This window comes from Neovison vison, chromosome 3 (assembly GCF_020171115.1).
Source record: "Neovison vison isolate M4711 chromosome 3, ASM_NN_V1, whole genome shotgun sequence".
NCBI classification, from domain to species: domain Eukaryota; kingdom Metazoa; phylum Chordata; class Mammalia; order Carnivora; family Mustelidae; genus Neogale; species Neogale vison.
In genome coordinates, this window is record NC_058093.1 from 821,193 (window position 1) to 842,332 (window position 21,140).

The window sequence follows — 21,140 nt, forward strand, 5'->3', positions numbered from 1 at the left end:
ACATGGTATTTGTACTTGCTGAACTTCACAAATGTCAAGTTTGTGTTCACGAGTTACTTATCTCCATTAGTTCCTATTGTGATCTGCGAGGTCTTTATTGGACCCACTTTTGTGGGTCATCAGTTTGCTGCTACTTCTAGCAACAACCTCAGAATCGTCACCAAGGATTTTCTATGAAGTCAATAGAGATATTTACATGAAAACTCAAAAGTTAAGAGAGATCTTTGCAATCAAATTTTTGTGACTCAAAAAACATTTTTGGATTACTTTGTAAAGCAGTACACCTTCATGTGTTTTTAGTAACTTATTATGTATTATTATAAATCGGTATATGTTACTATTAGGATCATGATCCAGTCTTATTAAGGAGATGTGTATTTTTATGCCAACAAACACTGCACACTTTTAGAATCTGGATTTTCTACAAGCTATTTTGGAAAGAATAAAAACTCTTGTCCGTCTTGGGCTTTGTTGGCATATGTATGGAATTCAGAAGGTTCAAAGTGGAAGTTTATTTTGAGTATTTTCCCAACTTGCTAGAAAATAGCACATGAAAAAGAAAGGACCGTGAAGTGTTACTGGTTTTCTTCTGCAGGGCTCTAGAGATTTTGTTTTCACTCCAGCTGAAAATGCTGGGAAGAGTCTTTCCACCCCTTTGGTGACGTGGGACAAATAAAAACCAAATATGTCAGTAGTTTCTTCTGGCTATCAGAAATTTTACTGATGAGGTAACTTCGATTAGTAAATGCACTGTACTTTTTAAAAAGATTTATTTATTTATTTGAAAGAGGGAGAGCAGGGGAAGGGGCGGAGGGAGAGGGGAAAATCGCACGCAGACCCCCACAGAGCGCAGATCCGCACAGAACGCAGACCTCCGCAGAGCACAGGGCCCTTCCCAGGGCTCAATTCCACAACCTCAAGAGCATGACCAGAGCCAAAGCCAACGACGGGGCGCTTAGCCAGCTGAGCCCCCAGGCCCGCTAGTGCATCGTACGTTTTAACAAAATAAGGCATATGTGAGCATGGTCTGACTTCCACTTTCCTGAGAAAAGTATCTGTGTCTCTAGTACCAAAGGTTAATTGACATCCCAGGAGAAAAGATGCAAAGAAAACATAAAGCCTCTAGATCGATATAACCGGAGAAACTCAAAAGAAGCTGATTTTGTTCAAGTAGTGCCATTGCCTAAACTGGTCAGATAATGAAATCAAGATCAACTAAACCCTGAAAACAGAGAAAAGAAATACAGCAGTAAGAATAACAGATAAACCCTCATAATGTAATGTCAAGGTAACGCACAACAGGTGAGCTAAAAAGATGCAAATCTAAGTAAATTTAGTAATTTGAAAAAATATATTGGTTGATTCAGCTGATGTGTCTAAGGACAAGCAAGTTGTTTCCACAATGAGAGATTATGTGAAAGACACAAACCCAATGCCTCCTATAATGTTTTTACGTATGAGAAGCAATTTTTACCACAGTAGACACGACCTCTTTCCGAGATCTATACGCTCCATAAGTGATTTTAAGTATTTGAAGGATTATAGAAAGCTTCCAACACATGTCGTTATATATTTGTCCCAAGTCACAGAACGTTCAACACCAAGACTGAACCCTATCGTGGACTCTGGGTTTGGGGTGATCACGTGCCGTGGGAACTGCAGGTTGCTCAGCTGTCGCAAGTGGGCCGCTCTGGGGGCAGAAGCTGTGCGTGAAGGCGGACAGGCTGTGCGGGCAACGCTCGTCCTTGCACTGTTTGGCAGTGAGCTCACAACTGCTTCAGCAAACGAAGTGAACATCCGTCCGAGTGGACTTGTTCATTTTCTTCCTCTACTTTTAAAAGAGGTTTTGATGTGCATTCGATGGGGTGTTTGAATCCAGGAAACGGGAAGTTAGATGACTGAAGGCGTCGCCCGTCTGTGCTCTTGTCACGCCGAGCAAGGCTATTTATACCTTCCAGTTTTAAAAGTAATTTTTAAATTACTTTACAAAATTTAAAAGTAATTTTAAAAGTCTTAAAAGTAACAAAGTACATTTCATACGTTCAGCCGTTATTTAAAAGTAACAAAATACATTTCTTCTTTCCTGGACCACCCAAGCAAGACGAGATCACGGGTCCGGGTCTCAGTGCTCGTGAGCAAACGGGCTCACCTGCAGCTCTAGAAGCTCCAGTCACTGCTGCCCTTTCGCAGAAGATGTTCTTTTCGGAGGACGGAAACGCCGCACACGGGGACCGGGACACCGGCCGCGCCTCGCGAGTCTGAGCCTGGGGTCCGTGTCGCAGGGACGGTCCCTCCGGAGCTCGGCGGCCGTGTGCCAGCGCTTGCGAGAAATGCCTTCCCGGCCCGCGGCTCGCGCTGGTCCAGGGCAGGGTCGGGGGAGCCGCTCCCGCCGCCCCAGCTGCCGGGTCGCGCGGCGCGTTCGCACCAGGCCGCGGTGGAGCAGGACCGCCGGGTTCACGGCTGCGTCTGCAAGGACGCGGAATGGAAGACGCTGTCTCCGAGGGCTGCCGTCGGAATGACCTTCATGATGACCTTCCTGACGCTGCAAACCCCACCACGGAGGAGCGCTCCGCTTACAAGCAAGCGTGCGCGGGGATGCGGGGAAGGACAGCGCAGGGACAGCGGACGGACAGCGGACGGACAGCGGACGGACAGCGGAGGGACAGCGCAGGGACAGCGGACGGACAGCGGACGGACAGCGGACGGACAGCGGACGGACAGCGGAGGGACAGGGGACGGACAGCGGAGGGACAGCGGACGGACAGCGGACGGACAGCGGACGGACAGCGGACGGACAGCGGAGGGACAGGGGACGGACAGCGGACGGACAGCGGAGGGACAGCGCAGGGACAGCGGACGGACAGCGGACGGACAGCGGACGGACAGCGGACGGACAGCGGAGGGACAGGGGACGGACAGCGGACGGACAGCGGACGGACAGCGCAGGGACAGCGGACGGACAGCGGACGGACAGCGGACGGACAGCGGACGGACAGCGGAGGGACAGCGGACGGACAGCGCAGGGACAGCGGACGGACAGCGGAGGGACAGCGGACGGACAGCGGACGGACAGCGGACGGACAGCGGAGGGACAGCGGAGGGACAGCGGACGGACAGCGCAGGGACAGCGGACGGACAGCGGAGGGACAGCGGACGGACAGCGGAGGGACAGGGGACGGACAGCGGAGGGACAGCGGAGGGACAGCGCAGGGACAGCGGACGGACAGCGGAGGGACAGCGGACGGACAGCGGACGGACAGCGGACGGACAGCGGAGGGACAGCGCAGGGACAGCGGACGGACAGCGGGCCCAGGGTCGGGCCGGCTTCTGGGCCGCGAGTGCGACTCCGCTGAGGGGACACGGAGGACGGCGCGGGTCCCACGAACTGGCCTTTGTGTCTAAAACAACGTATTGATGCTGCGCGTGATCCTCCGTGTCTCCAAGATTTTTAAAATTAGAAAACATTTTGTAGAACACTAGAAAGAGTATGATTCCTTCGTCTGAAATTGTGTATTGATTGTGGATTCATGGGTAAAATGCCAAAATGCACTATATTTGGGACAGGTCAGAGCGCTGGGGTGGAGAAACGCAGCTGCTCACCCGTCACCGACCCAGCTGGAACGTGCTCTCACTTCGTCAGGAATGCTGCTAAGATCAGACGCCGCGGAGATGCGCAAGTTCACAACTATGATTTAGACGTATGAATTCTACCTGACTTGACGTGACTTTCCTAGCTGTATGGAGGGAACGTTGGACACCAACGAAGAGCAGCCCATGAATCACTCGTGTGTGTGTGTGTGTGTGCGCGCGCGCTTACCCCGTGTCCAGGGAAAGAGGAAAGGTCAGTAAAGTTATGTTTTGGATTATTATAAGGTTCTCAAGACTCTTAAGTTCTGATTATTCAGATGGGGGAATGCACCCGCAAATCACAAAACTGTTTATTTTCAAAGCCAAAATTAGGAGAATTTTGTCTTGCTATTTATATGTAGTTCATGTGAATTAATGCTTGTTTTTTTTTCATTATTTAGAAAGAGAATCACTTGGTTAAAACATGTGTTTTGTTCATGCTTTCATTTTGTCACTGTAAACTTAAACCTAACTGTGTTTTTATGTCTTAATTCTCACCATATCCAGAGTTCAATAGAGAGAAAACTATTTTCAGGACACAGAGATCCTTCTTCTGAATGCTGAGCAAACTCGGCCTGATTTGGTAGATTTAGAATGACCCAAGAGATTTCCATTTTACCAAACAGTTCTGCTGCTACAGATGTGCGGTGATTAAAACAGAGTCTTAAAAATAAGTAATTAATTAAAAATTAATTAGTAAAGTAGCTTACAAATGTCTAATATTAGTATCTGGGCTAATATTAATGTCTGGCTGCCTTTTGAGAAAGTGTCCCCGACAGACTAGACTTGCCAGGAGTCAGACCTCACGAGCCCTGAGAAGCACAGTCATTACCTCGACCAACAGGGCCCAAGCATTAGAACACGATTATCATCCAGGAGGGGGTCTTTGCCTCCCACAAATTCGTCATAAACACAACCCACCTCAGAGGGAATAACTTCTAGGCTTAACCCTCAACCCAGTTTCCCAAACCAAGGGGCAGAGCAGTCTTCCTGTCTGAACCGTCAGGCCAAGCAGCTCGGGGGCATTTGAATGCTAACGTCCTTGTCCCTTGTCCATGGCCCTGTGTGCTGAGTGTCTCCACATCTTAATTTATGCAGTTCAGTGCTGGCTTTTTGCTTTCTAACGTTTCTGGCAAATAAAATCTCTCTTAGCAAATCCGTTGATCTTTTATTGCCTCCCCTTTATCTTCTCGGTTTTCCTCTCTATTTTGTTCACTCCCTTTTCTTGATCTAAGTTCTTTTACTTTCAAAACGCATTTCTGACTCTGACTTTATGTCAGTCTGTTTACTCAGTGAGCAGTAATTTCTAAGCTAATAATGTTCTTACAGCCGTTTATATATCTGTTCTCTAGATGAAAATTTTCTGAATCTTCTGTTTTCTCTGTTCTCTACATTGGCCCTTCCCTCCCTAACTTGTTCCTTTCATGTCTTGTTTTATCACCTTCTGGGTGAATCTTTAAACCCTTCATCTTGCCATTTACCAAAGATACTGTCACAGACCTGGAACAACACACAGAGCTCGGGTTCATTCCAGGATGGGATGCATGTCAACACAGACAGCACATTTGTTCCATTAGAGACGTCCAAAGTGAGCACAGCTAGAAAGAGGAATTAGTTAGAATAGTGCTAATTAGAGAATTGTTAATAACATTGGTTTGGGCAACATCATGAACCACAAAGCTGATACGGTGTCCTAGTTTATGCTGTAGGTTAGCTAGCTCTGTCTCTGCTGTCACTGTCAATGTCCTGGGGGAGAGATTCCTAACACAGTGAGGTGATTCAGCAGATAGAAAAGCTGAAAAATTATTAATATAGATGTATATGTGCTTATTAGGGTTTATCTTTGATTCCACGGTGCAGTTGTAATACTTAATGAAACTATTTTAAATTGACAGCATTTTGTCCATCAGGCAATTATTCAAACCTCAGAACAGCCTTTTTCATCCCGCAAGCAGCAGTGTTAGAAAAGCTCTCAAGAATGCACGGTGTCTCTGCCGCATCTTGATGACAGAGAACACATATTCTGGCCGTTTACTGAGTCAGACTTCTGGAGCATCTTTTTGTCCTCTTAAGGACTGATACTAGCTTGAGAAAGTATAAAGTGTCTGCTCACTGTCAGATATTTGTATAAAGTGTCTGCTCACTGTCAGATATTAGTAATTTCTACATCTTATTTTTAATTGGTTACTTATTTCTAAGACTTTATTTTATTTTAACTTATTTTAAATATTTTATTTTTAAGTAATCTCTATACCCAATGTGGGACTTGAACTCACAACCCTGAGACCAAGAGCCACACGCTCTTCTGACGGAGCCAGCCAGGCTCCCCTGTACAATAATTTAACATGAAGTATTGAATTGAAACTTCTATTGGCGTCTTTACTGGTTTAAAACTCATTTTTGAGTGCTTTTTCCACCAATTTACCAAGTTCATCTAGATTAAAAATTGGCAGTTGGCTGTTGGTCTCGGCTTTATTTTGTTATTATTAATTCTGTCTATTTTAAGCCACTTAGGACAAAGAAAATGTGTTGTAGAATATTGGGTTGCTATATATAAATGTACCAAAAATAAATTGAATGTAGACTAATCCTTAAAACAAAATACAGTTTTTGTTAGGGCCTTGCTATCATTTATGTTTTGCAATCAGAAATTTATTTTAACTACATTATTTGATAATGACCATATCCAGTAAAGTCAGGAAGTTCAAGAAGAGTTACAGACTAGGAAAGGACGGGGGTAAGAAGCTATTTGAGAGTTTGCTTTTATGTTTTGAGCAATCCTTCATTTATGACAGAGTTGTTTAATCCAGATTTGTTTTGTGGCTTGTGGTTTAAAATTCAGCCAGTGTGATGTTAGATAATGTGTTGAAATAAACAGCAAAATAACTCCAACATATTTTATATACATATTTACCCTGAATACTATGAGCATAATTTGAGAAGCAGTCTTTTTCTCAGAGGAAAATTATTGTTTCCATAAATGACATGTGTATCTGGGCTCAGAAGGAAAAAAAAACAATTTTGATATTTCTAGGTAAATGAATGATTAGCACTTTGACTTATTTTTTTTAAGATTTTATTAATTTACTTGCCAGAGAGAGAGAGAGAGAGGAAACACAAGCAGGGAAAGTGGAAGAGGGGGAAGCAGCCTCTTGTTGCGCACAGAGTCCCATGTGGGGCTCCATCCCAGGACCCTGGGACTATGACCTGAGCTGAAGGCAGCCACTAACAACCGAGCCGCCCAGGCGCCCCTAGTGCTCTATATTAAAAGAAAATAAAGTTAGCTATACGAATCTCAACACATAGAAAAATCCAAATTTAAAAAGACAAGTATTGTCATAAGTTGTGAGATGAGTCAGTTCAGAAGATTTATTTTGTGAAAATCCATCATGAAGATTTCAGATAAATCATGACTTTATTTAATGACAAATATATGTTTCGGTTTATAAAAAAGCCCTCTGATTTTACATTAGGAAAATTTCCAAAACTATACAAGGATGAAAGGGCATTTATAGTTGGTTTTCCTTTTAGAATTACCTTAAATATTTATAAATCAATACTTAGAAGCTTTATAAAATATAGATTTTCAAACACATAACTCATGACTTCTCAAACAGGTGTATAGCTTTTTGTGAATTAAACCAACTTGTATTCTACATATATTTTTTTTTAAACTGATTTATTTATTTATTTATTTTCATTTCACTGCTTAGGTTTTTTTCTCCTTCTATAGACTTTTTACTGTTACTGTCCAGGAAGGCCATACGTAATGGAGTAAGACTTTTGTTGGGAGCCAACAGTTGGCAGGTCTGCCAGTTTCAACAAGAAATTCTGCCAAGTTCAGCCATTGTTTGGCCGTTTGGGGAAATGCTTCAACATTTTTTGTTAAAATACCGAACAACCTTCTCATTTACCCTAGATTGAAGGTCACTCCTTGGAATTCAGTGAAACCTGAACACTGCGGTACAGAAAGCATCTTTACCAATTTATTTCCCTTCACAGAAGCGGTGGAGGGTTAAATATGAAGTTGACTTAAGAATAATAAATGATAATTAGTTTCTGAATATTTTCTCTTGGCAATGGGTCATGTTTCTAACACCTCCACAATCTGCATTTTGTATGTATCGTACACTGCACACAAAACTACAGAGTCAACTACCTAGTTTTCTGTGGACACTGATACAAAGAAACATATTCATTCATTTAATCATTTATTAAGCAATATTTAAGGACCTACGAGGTGCAGTCACTTATCGAGATGCTTAAGATATATTAGTGAAAAAAAAGCAGGCGGAAGGACTTGTAGAGTTTATGTGTTAAAGATATGGACAGAAAATAACAACGTAGAATATACGTAAATGATAGTCGACAGTTTGTTGCAATGTGATTGATGTTATAGGAAGAAGCCAGGACACATTAAAGTAGATGACGATGGGCTAAAGGGTTTTGGTGGTGCAGGCGTAGCTGACTTTAAGTATTAGGGTCTGGGTTAGGTCCCAAAGAAAACTCTGTATCTGAGCAAAGGCTCCAGGGACGGGTGGAGACCTGACAGGCGGGTTTCCGAAAGAGCATTCAGTGCTCTTTGAGAGAGACCCACTGATAGTTTTGAACCTTAGTTCAGATAATATGCTTACCTTTCTTGAATTTTATGCCAGTTGATATCAGAAGTGCTAACAAGAAGTAAATTTGTCTGGAGGTGAAGGAAAAAGAAATACTGAAGTCCACAATCCAGGAACTATAGACCCAGAAATAAAGATGAGCATTTTTTCGTATTCAGGGGCCGTAAGGGTGGGTATGTGACGGAAAGTAAGGGAGACATGGTAAGCTTGAAAAGTCACTCCGTTAATTCATTCCAGTTAGCATTCTGTCACTGATTTCCATTATAACCTTATAGCAATAAATATTGTGCACAATGACCTTTGTTGTTTACTATAAATTTAATTTAATTCTAAAGAGTTAACCAAGTTAGAATTGATAAAAAAAGCTAGAAAAGCTAGTACGTTGTATTTATACTCTGGGTCCCTCCCTGTTTATAAAATTATGCAGTTATATCTGGAAGTAAAAACTTAAGCCAGAATGTAGAACAATCCTTTAAGTCTATATGACTCTGAGTAATTTAGGAGTGCAATGTTGTCTAAATATAGAAATCTAACTTTTTTTTAAAGCAGATACTATTTATTATTTTTTTAATTTTTAAATTTTTTATCATTTATTATTTTTTAAAGATTTTATTTATTTATTTGACAGAGAGAGATCACAAGTAGGCAGAGAGGCAGGCAGAGAGAGAGGAGGAAGCAGGCTCCCCGCTGAGCAGAGAGCCCGATGCGGGACTCGATCCCAGGACCCTGAGATCATGACCTGAGCCGAAGGCAGAGGCTTCACCCACTGAGCCACCCAGGCGTCCCGCAGATGCTATTTAAAGATCTACATCCTAGTTACACTTAATGAAACCCTCTGAGGACATATGGACCTAGAATCTCGTATTTCTGTTAGGAACCCATTAGCTAGACTTATGTAACTTGTTCAGGACTCCAGCTTCAGAAACCTGAGTCATGTACCATGTACCAGAAACTATTCATGTACCATGAATAGTTTTGAACATGTGGCCCTTCGTGGTACAGATAGAACTAGATAGAACCAGCACTGATGCGGTTGCGAGCTCACAACCTTAAATACGTAGTTGCTGCGATGTTGAGCATTTGGTGAGTAATCAGCTTTCACAGGGTTAACCTGAAAAATCACACAATTAGTGAATTTTTAAAGCATGTTTGAGTTATACAATGACTCAAACATAAACTCTTTGTTAATCTTGGTGTATTTATCTTGAAGGAAGGGGGCTGGACTCTGGTTCATTAAATATGAACACATACTAATTTTATGATGAAAAAGATTCAGTGTTTTCTAATAATTTTGAACTGATAACACGGAACACAGCACAGGAAATCCTTTCGGAAACTCTATAATTAAGGAAGTTAACTCATGTGAGGAATTCAATTAATTAAAATATTAAACAATATTTAGGAAAGTCATTTTATGGGCTTCACCCAGGTCAGTTTGTTCTAGACCTTAACACTTGCTCCTATCTCATCTGAAGGCCTTCCTGTTCGAAGTAACGAGATCAAGCATTCTTCAAAGCTTTATTCTTAGAATATCTTTCATTCACCACATGATTTCTGTCTTAAAAATGAACATTTCTGATACCCAGCCATAATGTTTGCCATTGATTTAGATGCAAGGAAATAGTTCTGTTAAAGGTATGAAAAGTCAAAGTTATAATGGAAGCAGTTGAAAGTAAGATATTTCAGAATATCTTAACCAAAACACATACAATTGTGAACTAGGTAGTGTTCGTTCGACTGTTCTTTATTTCAGGGTGTATTTTTTTTTAATGTTTCTTCTATAATCCAAGGTTTCCCAGACATAATCATATGTACACAAAGTATCTGATTTATCAAGTTTTGTCATTTCGGAAAACATCCTACTTCAAGCATTCAGTTCTGCCCTTGCGACCGGGTGAGAAGTCGCATGGCAGTCGGCGGCGTGGAGGAGGAGGTTGTCCTGGCGGCGGGCACAGAGGCCCTGACGCTGCCCGGAGCAGGCCTGTCCCGCTCCCCCTGGCCGCCCGCGTGGGGCCGGCTGCCCAAGCTGAGGGCCATTCTGTTTACCCACACCCCTCAGTGGGAATTAGTCATGTGACTTAAAATTCCGCTGTTCTCTGACAGGACTAAAGTCTGGTGTGAACAGAAAGTTCCCCAGAAAAGATATGCAAGGTGAACAGACTTTAGTTTTATAAAGAGAGAACAGTTCTGGAAGGTCTTCTGTGAATCATGAAGCAGAAGGGCAAGCTACCTTTGTCTTTGGGGTGTAGAAACCTTATATCTTTTCGGCCTCCCTCATTAATAATATAAGTATTTTAAAGACTTCTTCTACCTCTACTTAGGACCAAATCAGACTCCACCTCTCTCCAACACAACCAACCAAACGAAGGAAGCCACTGAGTAACGGGAGACTGGATGCCCTGCTCTGCCCACAGTCAGGGAACGCCACGTCATTAAGACGTTCATCATTTTCCGTTCAACTAATGAATTCACTGCCGTTCCAATGGTCGTTCCAGCAGGAATTTTTAAAGAATTTGCAAAATCTAACAACTTAAACAATTTGGGGAAAAAAGAGCAAGTATGTTGTAACGGTTACTTGTGTACGTGAACCTGGCCGGGAGACGGTGCCGGCTTGAACAAACACTAGTCTGCGCGGGGCTGTCAAGGTATTTCGTAGATGTGATCAGCATCTGACATCCGTGGACTTTGAGCAAAGGAGATTGTCTGGATGATGTGTCTGAGTCACATCCAGTCAGCTGAAGGCTTTAAGAGCAACACTGAGGTTTTCGGAGAAAGAATTCTTCAAAATTTTTGTTTTCCAAACTCCTCTTAACTACCAGAGGCTAGAGAGCAACCAGCGGGCATTTGGTTTGGAGGAAGGTGAGGGAGAAGCTATAGACGGAGGAAGTCAGTGAAAGAAAATGCAGAAGGAAAGATGGGAACGACCAGTTGCGGATCCCGCCAGCCCCTCGTTTTCTTGTGCCTCTCAGCGACTGCATGTTTTACAAACTGCAAGTTTGGGTAATCCTGAATTTAACAAGCTTCTCACACCATTTGTCTAACAGACTTTGTTAACTTCATGTCTTTGTGTCACATTTTGGTATTTCTCTCCATAGTTCAAACTTTTTCATTATGTTTATATTGTTCTGGTGATCTTGGATCCGTGTTCTTTCGTAGTACTCTAGTAATTGTTTTGGGCACCACAGACTGTGCCAGCAGACGACGGCAAACTTCATAAACGCCGAGTGCATTCTGACCGCCCACCCATCTCTGGCCCTTTCGGTAGGCTTCCCTATTCCCTGAGACACAACCAGGTGGAAATCACCCTACTATAGCCCCTGTGTGTTGAAGTTGAAAGGAAGAGTCACGTACCTCCCACTTAGAGTCAAAAGTGGGAAATGATTAAGCTTGTGAGGAAGATATGTTGAAAGCTGAGATAGGTCAAAAGCTAACTTTCTTGCACAGTTAGCCAAGTTCTGAATGCAAATTAAATGGCAATTAAAAGTGCTACACCAAGGAACACACAATGAGAGAGCTGAAGAGTCTCGTTGATGATGTAGAGAAAGCTTCAGTGGTCTGGATAGATCAACCCAGCCCCAACACTCCCGAAAGCCAAAGGCCTCATCGAGAGCAAGACCCTGACTCTCTTCAGTTCGGGGAAGGTGGAGACAGGTGAGGAGGCTGAGTAGGAAGTTGAAGCTCAGGTTGGTTCATGAGGTTTAAGGAAAGAAGCCGTCTTAGGGACAGAAGTGCGTCCGCAAGCGCTGATGCAGAAGCCGCAGCGAAGTACCCAGATCCAGCCAAGATAGTCCTGAAGGTGACCAAGGTGGCTACAGCAAACAACAACCTTCATGTAGCCTCCAGGAGGAAGATGTCCTCTAGGCCTGTGGCGAGGGAGGAGAAGTCAGTGCCTGGCTCCAAAGCGTCAGAGGACAGGCGGACTCTCCTGTCAGGGGCGAGCGCAGCCGGTGAGTTGAGGTTAAGCAGTGCTCATCGACCCTTTGAAAATCCTAAAGTCCAAAGGGTTATGCTAAATCTACTCTGCCTGTGATCTACAAACTAGAACCACAACAGACGTCTGCTTACAGCATGGTCTACTGAATATTTTAAGCCCACTGTCAAGAACCACTGCTCAGAAAAAAAATTATTCCTTTCAAAAGATTTCTGATCATTGAAGATGCCTCCAGTCACCCAGGAGGTCTGATGTACAATGAGATCAACGTTGATTATTATCGATTTCATGCCTGCTAAGACATCCATTCTGCAGCCCATGGATGAAGGAGTGCTTTCAACTTCCAAGTCTTATTATTTAAGAAATACATTTTATAAGGTTAAAACTTCCATACATAGTGATTCCTCTGATGGATCTGGGCAAAATAATCTGAAAACCTTTTGGAAAGAATTCACCATTTCAGATGCCATTAAAAACATACATGATGCGAGGGAGAAGGTCAAAATATCAGCATTCACAGGAGTTTGGGAGAAGCTGATTCCAACCCTCAAGGCTGACTCTGAGGGCTTCAAGATTTCCGTGGAGCAAGTTCCTGCAGATGTGGTAGAAACAGCGAGAGAACCAGAATTCAAGGAGAGACTGAGGATGGACTGGACTGTAGGGATCGCAGGACAAAGCTTGGACAGATGAGCAGGTGCTTTTTGTGGGGGAGCAGAGATGGTGACATAGAATCTATTCTTGGGGAAGATGTTATGAAAACTGTTGAAACGACAACCAAGGGTTTGGAAAAGTCCACAAAGTGTGTCGGTGGCGCCGCCGCAGGGGTCGAGAGGGCTGACTCGAGTTTTGGAAGTTTGTGGTACAAGGTACTGAACGGCATCTCTGCTACAGAGAGCTCGCGCACGAGACGTGTGCGTGGATGCAGCAAACCTCGCTATTCACTAATTTCAGGAATCGCCACGGCCCCGCCTCCTCCAGCAGCTCCCACCGTGGCCAGCCAGCAGCCGCCACCATCAAGGCAAGACCCTCGCCGGCAAGAAGACTACAGCTCACTCAAAGCTGCGGAGGATGGTTAGTGGATTTTAGCAGTCAAGTATTTTTTTAATTAAGGTCGATGTGTTTTTTAAACATAATGTACTGTACTATTTACTTAACTTTCATAGGTACTGGGAAACCGAAAAATTCCCTAACTGGTGTTACTTTATTACGATGCCACTTTGTTGAGATGATCGAGAACCAAACCCTCCGTATCCCGGAGGTCCGCCTGTGCTTTAACGAGGGCTCTGGGACCAGCCTCCGTTCATCGGTCACTAGATACCAGCCTCCAGCTGGAGAAGGAAGCAGCGTGGTGAAGAGCCTGAGCTCTGTTGCCAGGACTCAGCTCCTGGAACCTGCACCTGCGCAGCTACGTGGTTTGGACATGGTACTTAGAAGCTCTGTGCCTCGGTGTGGGAGTTTCTTATCTGCACAACAACAACAATTCCTGAGGTTTTGGGGAAGGTTAAATGACTTTATACATGAGTAATGAGTAATGTCCACGGCAGAAGGCAAATCCTCAAAGAAATGAGCTAAACCTCTCAGTGGGGCAAGCTACCCCTCCACAAGAGGTTCTCCTGACTACTGCGGTCTGGAAACACTCATCCGCTGCTAACTTGCGGGGAAGAGCTGCTGCAGGGAAGGCAAACTCTCCTGTTAGAGGAAAAAAAAAATATTCGTCCCACAGGAATATGAAGATATGTGCACCCTTCTAATAATGCCAAGGACCAGAGGCTTAAGCGGACAATAAATATGTATATTCACCCAAATAAACCTGACAAGTTCAAAGATATTTTAGTGAGTTAACGGGCTTTGATGAGACTGTGCCTAACGGATTTACCCCGCAGCAGCCTGCCGGCCGCTGGGACACGGCTGCTGTCGGAGGTGCTCCCCATTCCAGAAGTTGTTTCAAACGGGGATCGCACCACAGTTGCATGAGTTACAGTTTTTGCCTCAGCTAAAAATTATATTGCCGTGTTTTGAAAAAGATTTAAAATCAAAAGGTTTTATTGAAAACAACTTTTTGAAGAAGACATATGTAGCTTCGTAAAATATGTAAACATGTTAGTCTAATACTAGGTTTCCATTATTTAAGTAAAAGGAAATCTGCTCTCTTGCCTGGCATTTGAAAACAACTGAAGACAACTGCCGAGTTAGGCAAAAAGCAGCCCCACACGCAGGCTCTGTTTGACGACATCCCTTTCCCACCGTTTTATCCTCCTTATTTTCAGTATTAACACGCTTTATTCTTCTCCAGTACTGACCGAGTTCTAATTTTCCCTTCAAATTACCCTTGGAAAGAAGGCGGAACTGAGTGTCTAGACAACAGTCGACATCATGTCCATGAACATGGATCTGATTAACACTCGTGTGCGGAACAACGACATTGGAACTCGGACACGAGACACACTTAGCTTTCATTGACAAAACCCAGCCTGTGTGCTCATGAATATGCTAATGAGCGTCCATGTGACTAAGCCGTGGGTGAGCGGCGCTCTGGTCACCTGTGGCCATTCACGTTTCTGCCTCGTCCAACAGACCGAATGACGCGCTCAGGCGTTTTCACGAGAAACACTGTTGGACTTAGGTTAGCCTAAACACAGGTAGGAAAGTAAAGGCAGATTTATACAAAAGTTTATGCCATATTGCATTAATTTTTTTAATTACAAAATACATTCCATGTTAAGGAGATAAGTTTTCTCTGAAAATTGGGCTCCATCCAATCCTCAATGAAGTTAATATTATAAGGGTAGGTTAGTTATTTATTTATTTACTTACTTATGTTTATGTTGGGTTGAGCAGATCTGAGATTTTTGAACTTTTAGTTGGTAGTAAGGCAAAAAAAAACATACATTTAATTAAAAGCACAAAGGAATAAAAAGATAAAACTTGTTTTACATTTAAAAAATAAATTCAGTTTTTTTATCATTTTTCTAAACATAATATATTAGTGTGTTAGTTTTGTAGAATATTATCTCTTTGAAGTAAACAAACTAAAGGGAAAATAGGAAGAAACTTGTTCTAGGAAAATATTTGTGATTTATCATCCAATAATATCAGTAAATGCAAAAACATAAACTCTAACTCAGTTCACAGCAGTGACTCTCTTTTATTTTTAAATAGTAAGACTTTTATTGTGTGCTTAAAAATTAAATTCATTTCTTCTTTTTTGTTAAAATAGTCTATTAAATTAAAAAAATTTGATCTTAAGATTATAAAAATACTGGAAAATGCAAAAATTATTGATTTAATGCATAATATAATACTAATTAGACATAAAATAGTCTAGACTTATTGAGGACTTTTCTGTTTAAATTGGAATGGCAATGTAACGTATAAAGATGTATTTCCTATCATTTAAATGGTTTGCTGACTTAATTTATCTAATCATATGTTCTTTTACCCTAAATAACACTAACTCAGTATTTACAGCCCAGATTTCACAATTAAAGATATGCCACCTAGTACTGCTTCAATTTTATGCTAATTAAGACTCTATATCTTCAAAATTATAAACCAAATTATAGGTACATAAACCAAAATTAAGGTGTGAAAACTGACTGGACCCTTCGGGATGTGTAACTGCTATTGATGAAGGAATTCGGGCAGGAATTCCTAAGGGAAATCTATGAGAATAAATGGGAAAATGATTGAAGTATCTGGTCAGTGTGTAGCCCTGATCTCCTGTTTCTCATAAATTTTTATTTTCCTTCTAATTTCATCAGAACATTTCCTTTTTTTTTTTAAGATTTTATGTATTTTATTTGACAGACAGAGGTCAACAAGCAGGCAGAGAGGCAGGCAGAGAGAGAGGAGGAAGCAGATCCCCACTGAGCAGAGAGCCCGACGCGGGACTCGATTCCAGGACCCTGAGATCATGACCGGAGCCGAACGGAGGCAGAGGCTTATCCCACTGAGCCACCCAGGTGCCCCAGAACATTTTCTTATATTAAATGAGAAGATTTCTTAAAGTAATGTAATAGTGCTGCATGGTAGAAGTACTTGGATAGAAAAAGAGAGCTTTCCTAAGAAATTGTAAATGTTTCATGCGTGGACTTCAAACCCAGACACAGACAAGTGTTTTCGATAGCTCTGTACTGACTTTCCATCTTAAGAGTGTTTCTGATGGTCTAACGGAGTCAGGAACCCAGAGGTGCAACAAGCCGGCAGTGTGTGTCTGACAACTTACTTCCTGGGTTAGTGCCGTCTCTGAACCCTAAGCAGAGGTAAGATAGAGAATAAAGCCGATGATTTCAAATAATGTCCTTTGAATATATTTGTTTTTTTTTTTAAAGTTGATACCATAATCATGATATCTCTATAAAGAGTATTATCTTTTCAGGTTGTGTTGACAGTCATACACAGAGTATGAAATCAGTTTTACTTTGTGAATGTATATTTTGATCCTTTAAAAAATGTTTTGTTTGTTTTTATATAAATATCTCTAAGACAATTCTTAGAAATTAAGCTACTCTCAAATTTTAATCATGGAGCTAAAAATTGAATGCAAAATAGTGTTATAAAAAATAGTCACAAAAATGATGTACGTTAAAAATATATAGTAATACTATTAACTGAAGTTTGATTAGTTTTATTTGTTTACCAAATGATTTATCCGCATTAACATAAAGCATATAAGGTCATCGTTCTCTGTCTTAATATTATTTTGAATTTCTTACTGAAATAAATTTGTTATGCATAAAATAATGGTAAAATACATACAATGATTGTGAAGGTTTTCCTAAATATGCTAGAGGTTTGATTCCATTTAAACTTACGTTAGGCATCACTAGGAGTAAAGTATACACACCTTGGTCATTTATTTAACACAGTTTTTAAAATTACAGAGTCGGGACGCCTGGGTGGCGCAGTTGGTTGAACGACTGCCTCCGGCTCAGGGCGTGATCCTGGAGTCCCGGGATCGAGTCCCACATCAGGCTCCCAGCTCCATGGGGAGTCTGCTTCGCTCTCTGACCTTCTCCTCGCTCATGCTCTCTCTCACTGTCTCTCTCTCTCAAATAAATAAAAAATAAAATCTTTAAAAAAAAATAAAAAATAAAATTACAGAGTCAATTTTAATTTTTTTTTGCTTTCCTGTTTTTCCAATCTTTGCTTTTCAGAGTGAGTGAATAGTTTTGTATATTCTAGAAGTTTACATATCTTATGTAACAAAACAATTTGGAACATGCTAAGATATATTAGGAAAAAAAGACCTAGTAGTAACAACCTCAAGCACATTACTAAAAGATAACTGAATATTGCAGATAAAACAAACCTCAGCTCTCATTATTTTTATGATTTCTGAATCTTATGTTTCATACTTAGAACTGGCCTTAGACTCTGCATAGCATCTAGAAAAGAAGTTAGTTCTTCATGGCTGAAAGCATGCAAGGATCCTCTGATACTCTCTTATCATTAAAGAAAACAAACTTTAGAAATAATAATATGAGTTCTTACTTAAACTTTCAATTATTTTCTCAAGTAACAAGTCTTTGCCTAATGACCTTTGAAATTCAGTGCCTAGTGGTTTTCAACAGTATTTTCTGGAAATAAAAGATGGTAATTCATACGATTAGTACAGTTTTAAGATTTTAATTAAATTATGGAAAAAATTATGGGGAGTTCCTTATTCTAAAATACGATATTAGTGTAATACCTCTTTCTAAGAAAATAATCTAAATTAAAAATAATGCTATTTTCATTTTAGTTACTTTCCGTGGCTTTGGGTTGGGCATTTAATGTGTTCTTTTCATTTCCTTCCCTAATTATCTAATGGCTATTTACAAAGTCCTTTTCTAAAAACAGGTTTTCCATTTCTACACATGTGTCAGGGAATTCAATACAACTAATGACTGAAAGGAAATAGGAAATCAGCCAAAATATTTTTAAGAATCACAAAAATAAGACTTAATTGAAGTTTCCATTATTTAAAGAAATTTGTGGAAAACTGAGTGGAAGATTTTGAGGGATTTACTCAGAATGAGTTTGTAGTGCACTCTTCATGTGCCAGATTATGGGCATGTGAGTAGAGGATTTCCCCACCGAAAGACACGCTGCGGAGTATAATTACACAGGTAAGAAAGAACATGTTATTTATTATGTGTAAAATACATACATGTAATGTCAATCAAGGTAATTTGAACCCAAATCTGACGTCTCATTTTATATAAATAAATTGTACCAGTCAGTATAACTTGGACCCAGGTCTGACAGCTCGTTATTCTCAGCAGCGGCTCTGTGCTGTCCCTCACCAGCGCGGGGACCAGTTTCTGCCCAGCCCCGCGCCGTCTGTGCTGGTGAAGGAAGCGTCAACGGATGCTTCATGTCTGTCCCTGTACGTGTTTTCTGGACGTTCTTTTCTTCAATACACACTTTAATTTCTCTGTTTAGTGACCTGGCTCCCACATCTGGGACAACCTGGTCCCTTTTATCCACAGCTCTCTGTTTCCCACCCTCCGCCAGCGCTTGCAGAGGAGCCCGGGGTCGTCGGAGGGGCGCGCGGCCGGCCGGACTGGGGAATCCAGGGCGGCTGCCCGGGAGCTTTCCTCCGTCCTAGCCGGGATTTCCTTTTCCTCTTTCTCCCGTAGCCCACCCCATGGGCCGACACAGCGGAAGCAGCAGGTCCGCCAGACACTTGAGCCCGTCCGGGACAAGGAGCCAGGGACCCCCCAGCAGCTCGCCGGTTACAGGGGTGAGTGCCAGCGGAGGAGGAGGCACGCCGGAGTCCGGAGGGAGCACTTTTCTCTTAATCCCCCATTTTGTGCCACCACAGAGGGACTGAGACCCCGGGACCCTGTCCGTAGCTCGTGTCCCCCGTTCTCAGAGTTCTGTCTGGAGGAAAACTGCGAAGACCCTCCCTGGGGGGAGATGCTTCCCGCCCGTCAGAATGCAGCTCGCTACGAGCAGAGCAGGTTCCCACGGCACCGGTCCCCGATGGGGTGGTCGGTCCCTGATGGGGTCGTCGGTCCCCGATGGGGTCGTCGGTCCCCGATGGGGTCGTCGGTCCCCGATGGGGTGGTCGGTCCCCGATGGGGTGGTCGGTCCCCGATGGGGTGGTCGGTCCCCGATGGGGTCGTCGGTCCCTGATGGGGTCGTCGGTCCCCGATGGGGTCGTCGGTCCCCGATGGGGTGGTCGGTCCCTGATGGGGTGGTCGGTCCCTGATGGGGTCGTCGGTCCCCGATGGGGTCGTCGGTCCCTGATGGGGTCGTCGGTGTGAAGGGCGCCCTTGCGTCCGTTTAGGTTTTCGTCGGCTGCTGAGTTACCGTCCGACAGCACCGCGCGCAACAGCGGCTCCGGTGGGTGCTGTGCACAGTCGAGCCACGGACGCCGCTCCCTGCACGGGAAGCAGCGAGGGCAGGCTGCAGGTCAGTCGCCCCACGCCCCTGCACTCTGCGGAGAAACGCCGCCCGCCCCGGTGCGACTCCCCCTCGGACCCCGTGTCCTCCGAGTCACGCACTTACCAGCCCAGCTGCCGAAGGCTCCGGAGACGCGTCCCCAGGATGGAGCGGGATCTTCTGAGACTCCGCAGGACGGATGTGTCCCGGCCAGGCGGCGAGCGTGGGAGCCCCGGGCAGCCCTGCAGGCGGGGGTCGGGCAGCCCTGCAGGCGGGGGTCGGCAGCAGAGCCGGGGCTGCTCAGCCGGGAGGGGACCCGTGCGGGGAGAGGCTGCAGCTGGTCACACTGGCCGTGCTCCGCAGCAGGCGGCTCGAGCTTCCTGTGACATCACCCTGACCCCGCCCGCAGCTCGTGTTGGGTTACTCTCCTCCTCCGGAGCTGCCCCGGGAAGCGGCGTCCTCGCCCGCCGGCGCCCGCAGCGCAGAGCAGAGGCCACCGCGCTGCCCCGGCCCGGCTGTCACCTGCACGGGGCGTCAGGACGAGCCACACTCTGCCTGCGGCTGGAGGGGAGTGCGGCGTCCTGCGGGCACTGGGGGGGCTGGGGGTGTGAGTGTGAGTGTGTGTGTGAGTGTGTGTGTGTGTGAGTGTGAGTGTGTGTGTGTGAGAGAGAGTGTGAGTGTGAGTGTGTGAGAGTGTGTGTGTGAGAGAGTGTGAGTGTGTGAGTGTGAGTGTGTGTGAGTGTGTGTGTGAGAGAGACAGTGTGAGTGTGTGAGTGTGTGTGTGAGAGAGAGAGTGTGAGTGTGTGAGTGTGTGTGTGTGTGAGTGTGTGTGAGAGAGAGTGTGAGTGTGTGAGTGTGAGTGTGTGTGAGTGTGTGTGAGAGAGAGACAGTGTGAGTGTGTGAGTGTGTGTGTGTGTGTCTGTGAATCACACTTGCAGGGCGCTGAGCAGCTGCGGTCAACGTCCTTCTCCGTAATAAACACAAAAGTAGCTCCCGCGTCCGTCCGAGGCTCCTCCGTGACCCCGTCCCACGGAGCCTTCATCACCAGGGCTGTTCCCCGCCCAGGTTTGCACAATTAAACGGTGAAGCTTCATCCTCTAGGTTTTCTGACTTTTTCACTTTGTCCACGACATGACCACGTGCGTGTGTGTCCTAAACAAAACCACTGTGTGTGCTGTGTGTGTGCACATACATAGGATCGTGTGTCATGTTGCGTGCATTTCATTATCTTATCAGCTGTGAAATAAAAAAGAAATTTGTATTACATTTATTCCTCAAAATAAACCCTGCCAAAAATGCAGATAACTTACAAGCATAATGATTACGTAAAACATGTAACATATTCTAATTCTTTACAAAAAGTTTTCCCTCAAAACATAACTTTATTCCAAATGTGTTTAATAAATCATGGGACATTATCTAGGAAGAATGCTTTAAATTTGAAATGCAGCTGTGTTTTCATAGTACGGTAAGTGTGTGGGATTCAATAATCATAATTGTTGAACCCTGAACAGCACTGGGCATCAATATCTTCCCCTGTAAACTAGAAGAGATGAATCAAATAATATGTAGAATTGCTTATATCTCTTAAA

The 21,140-nt window shown here is 43.7% G+C and overlaps 1 protein-coding gene and 1 long non-coding RNA gene across 2 annotated transcripts in view; one reads left to right on the forward strand and one right to left on the reverse strand.

Moving 5' to 3' along the window:
• CALCRL (calcitonin receptor like receptor) overlaps positions 1-19,790 on the reverse strand; it is a 93,946-nt gene extending 74,156 nt beyond the window's left edge. The window contains exon 1 of the mRNA XM_044241121.1: positions 19,675-19,790. The gene's annotated coding sequence lies outside the window, so the exon portion shown is untranslated. The remainder of the gene's footprint in view (positions 1-19,674) is intronic.
• On the forward strand, positions 17,940-19,496 carry LOC122902099. Its single transcript, XR_006383738.1, has 3 exons — positions 17,940-18,904; positions 18,986-19,124; positions 19,454-19,496. It is a non-coding gene; the product is annotated as an uncharacterized LOC122902099 (long non-coding RNA).
• Positions 19,791-21,140: the final 1,350 nt, after the last annotated feature.